This window comes from Cetorhinus maximus, unplaced genomic scaffold (assembly GCF_964194155.1).
Source record: "Cetorhinus maximus unplaced genomic scaffold, sCetMax3.hap1.1 HAP1_SCAFFOLD_44, whole genome shotgun sequence".
NCBI classification, from domain to species: domain Eukaryota; kingdom Metazoa; phylum Chordata; class Chondrichthyes; order Lamniformes; family Cetorhinidae; genus Cetorhinus; species Cetorhinus maximus.
The window spans coordinates 1,806,753-1,819,863 of NW_027596099.1; positions in this window are offsets into that span (position 1 = coordinate 1,806,753).

Sequence of the window (13,111 nt, forward strand, 5' to 3'; positions counted from 1 at the left end):
AGGCTCTCAAAGAATTCTCACTGCATTGATATGCAGTTGATGTATGTCTATGCACAGTACATCATGTTGGTGAATAGCCAATGTCCTGACTAGAGCCACAATAGCTTCATTATGAAGCACTCGGACGGTTCCAGCATCTTCGTAGCTCCATAGAGAACCACCCAGTGGCTTTTCGGAGTTTAAGGCTGCCCCGTCGGTGCGTGGATCAAAAAAAACACACCTTCGCCATTCCCAACCTCCAACCAAGCAGGAGAACATAACATCTCAATCCGAGAGCAATGGAGTCGCATCGAGCATTGTTGATAAGCATGCCAAAGTGGGAAAGAAAAGCTTCTGCTTCCTGAGCCGTTCGGTTTGTTCCCTCTACTACACGCTGGAGCAGGTGGTAATTTTCATAGTGTTCTGCTGCATCCTTCATATCATCACCATTATAAGGACACAGGCATTGTCACCAGGAATCCGGAGGACAATGCAGGAGAAGAGGAGATTGCAGTAAGACATATCCTGGATGCCTTCGCCTTTGACAGGTTTTCTACATGTGCCCGCTAAGAATCCAGTTTGCACATAGCTTCCTTTTCTGAAGTTGTTCACAACATAAATTTTATTGTTTGGACAATGGAAATCCAACACCGAATCAAAGGACAGGGAGACTCTTGCTGATAAAAGGTTCACTTCAAAATAACATTCGTTTAGAGACATTTTTGAAGATTTCAGGCATTAAAAGAGGCTGATAGGCTTTACCTGTTAGTACATTTATTCAATACCGAGGCTCCACCATACTGTGGACTAAAAGCCAGATATTTACAAACTCCATTTGTCTTCAACCACCGAGGAACGAATACTTCAGTCCTGCAACGTTTTCAACCAACACATTAAGCATTATAAGGAATGACCTGTTCATGTTCTACACTCGTAATAATTTAAGTACGTGCTACATTTAATCAAATCATCATGTTTTGGGTGAAGGTTTATGAGTGTCTGTGGGGTCGTTATGATTTGCATTTCGTATTTTGTAAGGAACGGATGTTTATCCTTTCATTTGAATTGATAATTCGCAAGAATGCTCGCTTCGGATTTCTTATAATAACATCAGTGGACGGAGGAAACAGTCCCTCGCGTAACTGCATAGCGTTCCTGTCAGGAGATATGTTGATAACCAGAATAAATTACCCCATTTCGCTTCTTTGCACTTAACGCAATCATCACCTCTGGCTCCTCTCACTCAAACGCGTCTCCCCTCGCACTCATGAGTTCCACCATCACCCATGGGTACCTCCAGTAATTTGCACGCTCACCGGCCACGCCATGAGCCTCTATCACCGCTCAGTGTATCTATTATCCCCCGATTCCTCCTTCGCCCCTTTGTCTCCCAAAATTTCCCGCTAACCTGCAACTCTCATCTCCACACTATTCACAGCTCCTTCTTTTAACCATTTAATGTATCCTGCCTTCCACTGTATCACAGACATTTTTTATATCTTCTTTCAGGACCATTGATTTCAATACACCGGAGGATGCTGTAAGACATCTCCATCACATATCAATCATACTGACAACTTTGGTACCAGAGTGATATATCGTTTTGACGTGTATTACCTTTCTTTGCAGTGAACCTAATCACGATTGTGATCCTCAGGCGCAGGAGGTGTGGCCTCTCCAATTGTGTTTCCCGTTACCTGGTGGCCATGGCAGTGGCTGATCTACTGGTCATTATCCTGGACCTGATACTGAGGCATATTCCAATTGTGTTTGATAGGTATTTCTTTTTCCTGAAATCAATCAACGTGTGTAATATCCACGCCGTCCTGCTTTATGCAGCCACTGACTGTTCTGTGTGGTTCACTGTCACTTTTACCTTCGATCGATTTGTGGCCATTTGTTGCCCGAAGCTGAAAACTAAATATTGCAGCGAGAAAACGGCAGCTGCGATTCTGGGAACCGTGATGGCACTGAGCTGTTCAAAGAACATTTTCTGGTATTTTTTGCTCACAGGTCAGTACTGGCTGGTAAATTTCCCCTGGTTTTGCGGTTACACAGAAGAGGTTCTGTTCTCTCCTGTCTGGGTAACAATCGAGTTCACCCATCACATTCTAACACCTTGTGTCCCATTTGTGCTCATTCTGCTCATCAATATTTTGACCGTCGAGTACATTTTATTGACCAGTAGGGCCCGCAGGAGACTCCGGGCTCACAGGAGTGGGGAAAGCCCCAAGGACCCAGAGGTGGACAATCGAAAGAAAGCGATCACGTTACTGTTTTATATTTCAGCCAATTTCATCGTTTTATGGGCAATGTTAATGTTTTTTTTCCATATGGATCCGGATGCATGGATTAGGCTATAATTCTCTGTATCTACATTTTTTTGTTCTGGAATTGGGCTTCATGCTGCAGCTCCTGAGTTGCTGCACAAACACTTGGATTTATGCTGTGACACAGACCAAGTTCAGGGAGCAGTTGTGGAAAATGTTCAAATATCCCTTCACTTAAATTCTTTATTTAGTTCAATGATTCGAAGAGCTTAATCACTGACATTCCGAGAACATAATTTCACATTTCCAGCAGGGGACATGGGTCTGTCGCTAGGCGGAATGAATCAAAGGGAACTTCCTGACTTTTCACATTAAACTGAAAGTTTTCAGCGGATGGTGGTGGGAGTTGGGTTGTTGTGGAGGTGTGAGTGGGTTCATTATCTGGGTGGATTAAATTACGGGGAGTTTCCTGAATTCTGTCATTGAATTTCATATCTCCAGCTGGCACGGGGGTGTGGAGGTGGGATGGGGCTGTGTAGTGCGTTCAAGGGGTCCTTATGAACGGAACCGTATCAATCAGCGCTTCCAATATTTTCTCATTTCATTGCTCATTTTCAATGGAGGAGAATTGTGCTCACTGGGGGAACAAAGACAGCTAAATTTTCCAGAATTACAGAATGTTCTCATATTTAGAGCGGGGGAGGGGAGGGGGGTGGTGGTGGAGGCCGTGAATGTTCACTCACTGAATAACTTCTCCCATCCCATTGGCCGAATGCAAAGCCCTTCGTCCCTTCCCTTCACACAGGAAGGGCAGGAAACACAGCTCAAGCCATTTGCACACTTCCATTGCCCACAACGCATGTTCTTTATTCTTCTCTATAGCACTGATTGAACAGAAAACTCAGCCACTGAAGTCAATTTCCAAAAATGCTGGTGCAACTTTCCACTGCTTTTCAGTGATTGGACAGGAATCCTACTTCCAACACCTGATTGGAAATGGAATTCCCAGAGGGAAATGTGGTGCGGTCTTGTCAGAGGAGCTGCGTTCACAGCTTGGAATTATGGTAACCAACATCGGAATTAAGATCACAAAGTGAAAGTGAGGTATCAGAGGATACCTGTGCATGGGCAGCAGACCAGCTCTCACTGGATGCTAGTGTTTATGAGGGGAGTGGGAGTCAATTGAGATTCAGCCAGGGGGCGGAGTTGCAGGGGATTTGGGGTGTGTGTGTGGGGCAAGGCGGCACAACTGCACCACGATCTCCCTAAAAGAGATCCAGATTGACGTAGTGAGAGATAAAGAGAATCCGGCAGGCTGTTTAACAGACAGAGAAAGATAAGGAAGAGTTGAGAAAGAGATAGAGAGTGTGAGAGATGGGGAAAGAGATACAGGCTGAAATAGAGAGAGGTGGAGGCACAGTGAGAGATCAACATACTGGGATGGAGAGTGACAGAACGACAGAGAAAGAGAAAGAGATACAGAGAGATATAAAGGCTGGAAGAGAATGAAAGTGAGAAAGGGAGAGACGGACAGTAAGAGAAGGGAGAGAGGGAGATGTTGAGTGACAGGGAAGGGCGGGGCGAATTGGAGATAATAGATGGTTAGGATGAGAAAAGGACAGAGAGTGTGGGAGAGACAGACAGACAGATATGTTGAGAAAGAAATAGAATCAAAAAGAGAGATAACAGGAAGGCAAGAGCAAGAAGGAGAGGGGGAGACCGGGAGACAGATAAACAGAAATGATCCTACAGCGCTGACTGTGCAACAGTGCAGCACTCCCACGGTTTTGAAATTTGGCAGTGCAGAATTATTTCGTACTGACCCACTGACAGTGCAGCACTCCCTCAGTTCGGTCCGCCTTTTTATCTCACCCTCTCTCTTCCTGTTACCTCTTTTTTTTCTCAACACCTCTGCCTTCACTCTCTCTCTCTGTGCACTTTTGACACCCTATCTCTCTCTTCAAAATTGCAGCACTCCCTCAGTTCTGATCCTTCAACAACGCATCACTCGTCCTCTACCGGCCATGGGGCAATTCAGCTCTGGTCCCGCATTTGTTCTTCTGACGGTGTCCGGCTCCCTCAATACTGACTCACTGGCAGTGCCGCAATTCCTCCGTAGTGAAACACAGACATCAGAATACTATTCAGTACTGGTAATCCGACAGTGCAGAAATCCATTAGTAGTGCATCGGAATGCAAATGAGTTACAGTATTCCACATAACTGTATTTTGTCAAAAGATTCATCACAGAGTTAAGGTAATCTGCCAGGAAACGTGCAATATCAGAAGGCTAAACTGTCTGGAAGTGCTTTAGGAGAAGTCACATGACTCACTGCAGTGAAAATTAAACGAAATCCTGACCCTGTGGTGCTATTGTGAGGTTAAACATATTATACTGCTCGATCAGAGAACTAGCTGGTAAATTTGGAAAGCAACAATGGAGCTGAGGGTTTGCTGTCAGGCGAGTTGGATTCGATTCCTGCACTCAGTGAGTTTAGGACCCTTTTTTCACACTGCAATTGTCAGGAGAACAACGACACTCAATCAGACTATTAATCACTGTTACATTGAAATACAGGCTGCCATTTTTGAACATCAAGAGTGCTAATCCAACACATTACGTCTCCCAGCACCCTTTCCCTCGCCTGCGATAATGACCATCACAGGCTCATTGACCATGGATACTAACCGGCTTTTAGTGACCGGGGAGGGGAGCGGGCGCTTTATTTACGCACTGCTGCCGTGCTCGATGTCGCTTTCTGGACATCCTGAATGTCCCAATGGTGACTTCTGTGAGGGTTTTAGCAGAGGGAGGCGGGGATTATACTTGTAAAATTAGATTTGGAACGATTTCCCTCTGTCAGCATGCAGAGAATGGTATCTCTCATTTCAAATCGTCTCCAGTCTCCTGATGAGGAATATCCGAGAGTGGTAGCTGTCCTGTTCGTTAAATTAGTTCAAGCAATGTAAATAAATGGAACTTTCCGTATTATTGTGCCGTGAACGTCTGCTAATTCATAGAGATTCTTCCCTGATAAAGTGGGTAGATTTTCGGGTTGAATGGAATTGGAAGCGCCCTATAGGCCAGCATATGGAATAAATTAAAAAGCTGGAGACAGACAGTCAGAAGAAATGGGGTCTTCTCCAATCGTTCGTATGTGACTGAATGTGTTAACCCAGGATCTGTTCTGCAGCCTCAGCTGCCAGTTCAGTAAAATGCACATACAACATGAAACAACATGGAGCTTTATGTCAAAGATTGTTGATGGCGCTCAGTGAGATGGTGACTAAATTATCGAGATGTGTGTGGAAAATTGGGAAGGTGCTTTAAACGATTAAATCGGTTTGCAAATCTTTGACAATACAGGCAAAGTCTGAGAGAGCGGGGCCCATTCACGTACGCAATACATAAAAATTAGGTTATTCTCGGAATGCTCAAAAACTACGAGAAGGTTGCTGTCCCCATGGCTAACTGAGAAAGGCAAGCGTGTTATACCTGGAAAGAAACGGTGTACAATGAAGCCAAGATTCACATTAGGCCAGATGACTTAGACAATTTTGGCACAAGCAAAACAGTTCCCAAAGCCAGTTCAGCTGGAGACGTTAGGACATGCCTGGCAAGAAATGTGGAAACATGCATAACAAGAGCCTTCAAACACTCATGAAGCAAAATAGGAACTAAATGTTAGTCACAGAGTGGATGAGATTTGGGAATTAAGCAGGGGGTGTGGGTATGGAAATGGCAGCTGAATGTATTTTAAACGGTGTGAAATCCCAATCACTTATCACCAAACAGCTGAATGTATTTTAACCAGCAATAAATCCTACTCACATATTACCACTTTGCTGAATTTACTTTAACCGGCACTAACTTCCATTAACTTATCAACAAACTGCTGAATGTATTTTAACCAGCGCTAAATCCCGTTCAATTATCACCACTCTGCTGAATGTATTTTAGACAGCGCAAAATCCACTCACATATTACCACTCTGCTGCCTCTATTTTAACCAGCTCTAAATTCCATTGACTTATCAACAATCTGCTGAATGTATTTTAACCAACAATAAATCAAATTCCTGGTCGGGGTATCTTATAAAATTCGTAAAGAATAAAATTAGAGAATTAGTTTACTAAATATATCCTGAATACATGTCAACGTACCGAATTTATGCTGATGAATTAAAGTTGCTGCATAAACACATTAATTTATGCGGTGAGTCAGTCCAAGATCAGACAGCAGTTAATGACTTTGGTGAAATATCGGTTACGCACAGCATTCAGAGACTCAGCCAATCCAGGAGCTTCACCCGCTCTGTCACAGGCAGCACAGCCAAGCCGGAACTTCACCCAGTGACTCAAACAACCACTAACCCGAACCAACATCTCCACAGCCACTCTATTAATTCACGCACCCAGATATTGAAAGCCACCTCATCCAATCGGAAAGCTTCATCAGGTGACCCCCGATTCACTCAGTCTATTAGGCATTTCGTTGATATTCGCCTGACAGAATCAGAGAAATCTGCCCGGTGACCGACACCTTTCTCAGCCAATCAGGGAGCATCATTTGATGGCTAAAGGACGCAGCAACCAATCAGGAATTAATTTGGTAACTCGGGGCCGTCTTCCCCAATCAGGCAGCTGTTTCCGGTGCTTCACGGTCGTTACAGCTGATCAGCAAGTTTTATATACAGGCTGACAGAGATAAGGCACTCTTGGCTGCATGGATGACCATATCTGCAGATTGTGGCACCCGTTTAACGCGCTTGAGAAGCGGGTTTTGGAGTTAAACCGTCGGCTGGATGCACAGTGGTCCTTTTCTGAGGCGGAGACTTATATAGATAGCGTATCTTTTTTTTTACACACAGTGCAAACGAAGTGCAGGCAGAGAAGGAATGGGTAACCACAGTCAGAAGAACGGATGCAAGCAGGTAGTCAGGAAACGCATAGAGTACGTCTCATTTATGAACAGTTTCTTATTCTGTGTTGGAAAATGGTGAAAGTGTTTATTCCTATGGGGAATGCATCCAGACCCCAGCTGCACAATCTGGGGGGGTGGAGAAAGCGAGGAACAACAATAATGTAGGAGACCAAAAGTTTGGGTCAGAGTCAGGCGTATCAGCGGCCATAGGCGTGACTCCAGGACTGTGTGTTGCTTCCCTGGAGCCAGGGTCAAGACAGGGTCATTGACCTGCTGCATGGAATTCTGAATTGGGAGGGCGAGAAGCCAAATGTCGTGGTTCACATTCGTCCTAACGGCATTTGTACAAAGAGTGATGCGGACCTGCAACAAGAATCTGGGGAGCAAGGTAGCAGCTTGAAAGGCAGGTCGTCGAAGATTGTAATTTCTGGCTTAATTCCGATGCCACGTGCTATTGTGAAGAGGAATAGGCGGATAGAGGAAATGCATGTGTGACTGAAGATTTGGTGCAAGAGGACTGCTGTAGGTTCCTGGGTCATTGAGTCTGTTTCTCGTAGAGGTGGAATGTGGGGAAGTCCGGGATGTTTTATCTGAACCGGAAATGAAGCACAATTATTTTTTGGTAGGGCAGGTGGTCGGGGTGGTGAGGGGGTGGGGGCGAGGTGGGGAAGCTGGCTAGTGGAGGTTTGCTGTTGCTCTTAGTGCGTGTTTAAACTAATTTGGGAATCGCATAGGATACGCAGTGGAGGTAAAGTAGGATGTGATTTACAGGCAAGTATAGAAGATAAACCAATTCAGCCGGGAAGACAGAGAGTATATCATCAAGTTAAGGCACAAGGGAGCTTGGCAAGGATGGATGGGAGTTATTTTAATAGAAGGAGTCCTGTGATTCGGGCAGATGAATTGAGGGTGTTCATTAACACTGGGGAATACGATACTTTTCCTCCCACAGGGATCTGGTGAAGGAAAGGGCAGGGCTGGCAGCTCAATATTCTGGGTACGGAATCCTCAGTCGAGACGAGGCTGGCGTTGGGGGGAGGGAGGTCGGAATAGAGGAGTTGGTATCACAACGTTGATCAATGAATCAATTGCTGCAAAGAGGAAGGATGATACCTTAGAAGGTTCCTCAGATGATGCCATATGGTTCGCCCTTCGATTCAAAAAGGGGCCAATAACCTTGCCAACCCCAAACAGCCAGAGAGATGGAAAGGCAGATATGTAGGCAAATCTCAGACAAGACAAAATAACAGTTTAACAATAGTCGGAGGTTTCCACTTCCCCCTATTAACCGGAATATGCAAACTGTGGAAGGCTTAGAGGAGGCGGAATTTTCAAAATGTACCCAGGGGAGTTTTTTAATCCGGCAAATATGAATCCCAGAAGAAAGGGAGCACTGCTGGGCCTATCATTTGGGAACAAAGCTGGGCTAATGGTAGAAGTTTCAACGGGGGAGAATTTCGCTGATTATGTCCATAATTCAGTTAGATTTAAGGTAGATATTGAGAAGGATAAAATATAGCAGATATAAAGCTCCTGAATTTGGGTAAGGCATTTTTAAATAATTTAATACACGATCCTGGCAAAATGGACTGGGAGCATCCAATTGTCCAAAAACCTGCATCAGGGCAGAGGGATACTTGCAAAAATGAAATAGAGTGTCGAGACAAAATATTCCAGAGAGCCCCGGAATTCGAGGAATGTAGCTGATTGGATGAGGAAAAACAGGAAGCTCCCCGTGGATGCCGAGGGCACAAAATAGCGGAAGCCTAGAGGAATATGGAAAGTGTGTGTGGTTACTTAAAAAAGAAAGTTAGGAGAACGAAGCGGGGGGCATTGGAAAACACCGGCAGGTAAAATAAAGTCATGCTAAAAGGGGTTTTATAAGTTTGTTATGGTGCAGAGGGTAACCAGGGAAAGAGCAGGGCGCATTAGGGACAAAATTGGCCATTTGTGTGCGGACTTGGGAGACGTAGATGGGAATTTAAATGTGCACGTTGCATCTGTATTTAGTGTACAGAAGGGTGATGTAGGTATATAAATCAGGGACGGGGACTGTGATGCACTTGAACAATTTAGGAGTGCGAGGGAGGAGATATTAGATGTTTTAGCTGGCTTTGAAGTACATAAACCCCCAGTGGCAGATGAGATGTTTTCCAGGCTGCCGTGGAAGGCAAGGAAGGAGATTGTAGTGGCCCTGACATTAATTTCAATATCCAGCCTCGCCACAGGAGACTTCCTGATGACTGAATGCCAGCGAATGGGGTATCATTATTCAAAATAGGTGCCGATAAACCAGGGAGCTCTAAGCTGGTGGATCTAAAATCAGCGGTAGGGAAACTTTTGCACAAAAAATTCGGATTGACAACAGGCTAAACCTCCGCTTGGAGAAGCGGTGATTATTCAGGGATAGTCAGCATTATTAATATGGATTGCCATTGACATTTTTCGCAGTTAGTCTAAATATTCTGGTTCAATGAATCCATACAAGGTCTCTTGCAGAATGTTGATCTAGCTTGTACACTTCATTTCCAAGAATGAGGTCCAGTAGTGCCTCCTTTCTCTTGGAACTGGAAACACACTGCAGTAGAAATATTTCCTGTGCACAATTTAGGAACTGCTAAAATCACTGTCTACATTCGAGAAATTGAACTCGCTCATTTTAAGTATTCTACAATCTTTGCAACTCACTGTAATTTCCTAGCCAAATTCTTCCACCACATCACTCCCAATTATTGATGACCTATACACCACACCAAGAAATGTAACCACGCCGATTTTGTTCCTTAGCTCTAGACAAATAGATTGTGCCATTGTCCCATTGGGTTATCCCGTCTTTCCGGCACTGCAACACTCCCTTTAAACATTTCCACCAACCATCCTCCACTTCTTGCTAAACTAAATTTCCTGAATATTTTGAATCCAGGAGTATTCCAGACACAGAGCAGACCTTCATTCAACCATGTTCTTGTTATGTCCACAAAATCATACTTCCACATGGAAACCTGCTTGTGTAATTCACCAACCTTAGTTAATACAGCCAGGACATTCACACTAAAATGCCACAGCCCAGAAGTAGACTTTAATACTTTCTGATTAATGTGGCCATACCAATTAATTTTCTATTCCATACACAGGTGCCATGTATCCCTCACAATTTTCTGTATGCATTGTTTTTCATCTACGATATTGCTTCGTGGTTCCCACTTCACAATTCACGTTAGTTCAAACGCACCCCAGTAGCACAGCTAGAACGCCCACAAGAAGGTCTCTATAGGTGCAAATGTACGGGCTATTGCTGAACCCTTCTCCTCCCGAGCCAGCCTCAATGACATAAGAATCTAAAGTCATTTCTCAAGTTGCATCTTCCTCGAAACACATTCATTTTTTTTGATCTTTCTATTTCGATACTCCCTTGCACGTGACACTTGGATTAATCTAGAGATCAAAATATTTGAGGCCCTGCTTGCGAATTTCCAATCTGGATCCCTGAATTCAGACTGCAGGGCCACAGCACTCCTCCTACCCGCGCCCTTGGAACAGTTGTATTTTATGTTGTTGAAAGCTTCCCTTTCAGAATGCATTTGTAGCCGATCACAGACCTCGATCTTGGCGCCTGGGAGGGAACACAACAGCCTGGACTGAATGGGCCACAGTAATGCTTAACTACTCCCTAACGTTAGGAACAACTAACACTAATGCTCTTCTATGCTTCCTTTTTAACCCCCTTTATAGATAATCCATCAATGATGCCATATCCCTCCCTCCTGTTCCGCTCCTCAGTGAAACCAGATTGTCATTATTACTCCGATCTGAATTCTGGTTGTAGAATATGAGGCACGCAGACTGCCTGCCACCTACCTTTCCTTATTTGAATGGTTGGTGGACATATATTCCCAATGTCAACGCATAGACATAAGCTGCAAGGTGACCACAGCTATCAGTGAAAAACCCACAAATCTGTCAGAAACCTGGATTAAGACCATCGATGCCAGCTGCCGATGTACTTCGAAAACCTGGAGCTCGATATCCTGCCTTCGATGGCACTTCCTGCAGAAATTATTATCCAAGGACACCGTGGACATTTTGGAGTTCCCACATTTCACATAACGTACACTCCAGAGGTTGGAGAAGTCTGCAATTCTTCCGTGTCTTCGTTAAGCTTATTGATGCAAATAAACCTACCCAACACGAATAAAACTTAGTAATACTAATAGATCTTTCCGCTATGAATAAAACTTACTGATACTGCTAAATACGGATGATACTTAGCGCACCATTATTGATAATAAAATATTAGGCTCGCTAGTTACTCATTGTTAATACATAATAGTTTTACCGCTTTGAGGCTGCAAGTTGTTTTGGGTTAAATCCCTAACGTTCAATACTCATCGGCGAAGCAACTTACTCATGACCTTAGAGCGATTTTCCTCTTAACATTCGCTCCACATAATTGCCAGTTAATGACCATCTTCAAGTGGAGGGAACGTCATTATCTGCATTGGGAATTCCACGACGTTACTGTCACTGAATCCCCAACTATCAATATCCTGGAGGTTACCATTGACCACAATTGTACTGAAGTAGCCAAATAAATACTATGGAATTTAGGCCAGTGCAGAGGTTGGAATTCTACAGAGAGTAACTCAGCCCCTCATACCACAAAGCTGGTCCACAATTTAGAAAGCGCAACTCAGGATTGTGTTGGTATAACCTGCACTTGCCTGCATGACTGCAGCTCCAACAGCACTCAGGAACCTGTACGCCGTCCAGGACAAAGAATCCCTCTTGATTGGTACCATATCTACCACCTTTAGAATACGCTCCCTCATCCACAGAAGCACAATATCAGCAGTTTTTCCATCAACTATCTGCACGGGGTCAACTCACGAAGTGACCTTCCAACCGCTCGGCCTCGAATACACATATGCACAATAACAGCAGGTACATGAGAACAGCAGCACCAGGAACTTCACAACCAAGCCACTCACCATCCAGACCTGGAAATACATCGTCGCCTCTGCACTGTCCCTGGGTTAAAGTCATGAAATCCCAATAGCACTGAGAGTACACTTACACCACAAGGAGTGCGGCCATTCAAGAAAGCAGCCACTTTTGGGCAATAAAAATGTTGGTGTAGCTAGCGATTTGCATGTATGTGATAGAAGAATTAAACATAAAGGCCCAGTCAACACTCTCAGATTAGCACCAACAATGTATTTTATACAGAACAATTGTTTCTCTCCAGTAACCACATGCAGGACAGTTTCAGCAGGGGATTACATACACAGAAAATCTCCCTCTAAAATTTTACCGATGAACAATCCCAGGAGAGGTATAGCATTGGGAGCGTCACAGAGCAAAGCTCCCCCTACACTGCCCCCATCAATCAATCCCTGGACTTTAACGCCACAGGCTAAATGCAGCCTAAATCTCTCTCTATACTGTCCCAAATACTCACCACCAGGATAGCAAAAGCACTGGGTTTGATGCCGAATAAAGCTCCCTCTACAATGCCCCCATCAAACACTTTCAGGAGAGGGCAACGTCCCTGACAAAAGGTCCTGATGTAGCTACATCTCAGCGCGAGTAGCATAGCATTTTAATGCAGTGTTGTTTGGCAGTGGAAGAGGTGGTGTGTTACTGGAGAATAGTAGCTCCTAGTAATGCTGGTATGATGAATGGAGTCACATTACTTTGTGGTGGAGTCTGGACGGAGTCATTATTAAGGCAGCCCACATGCATGGCAGTATCTCGGGTATGGGAGTAGTTATTAGCAATAAACAGTTCATGTATAATCATACAAGCCTCAACGCCGCCTTCTGGAGACGCCTAATGAGACTTTTCAACATGGTGGCAGCTAAATGAATGTTGCTAGAATCTCCAAATAGCTGTAATAAGTCCACGGATTCCCATGGTGTGACCGGAGATAACTTGTCAA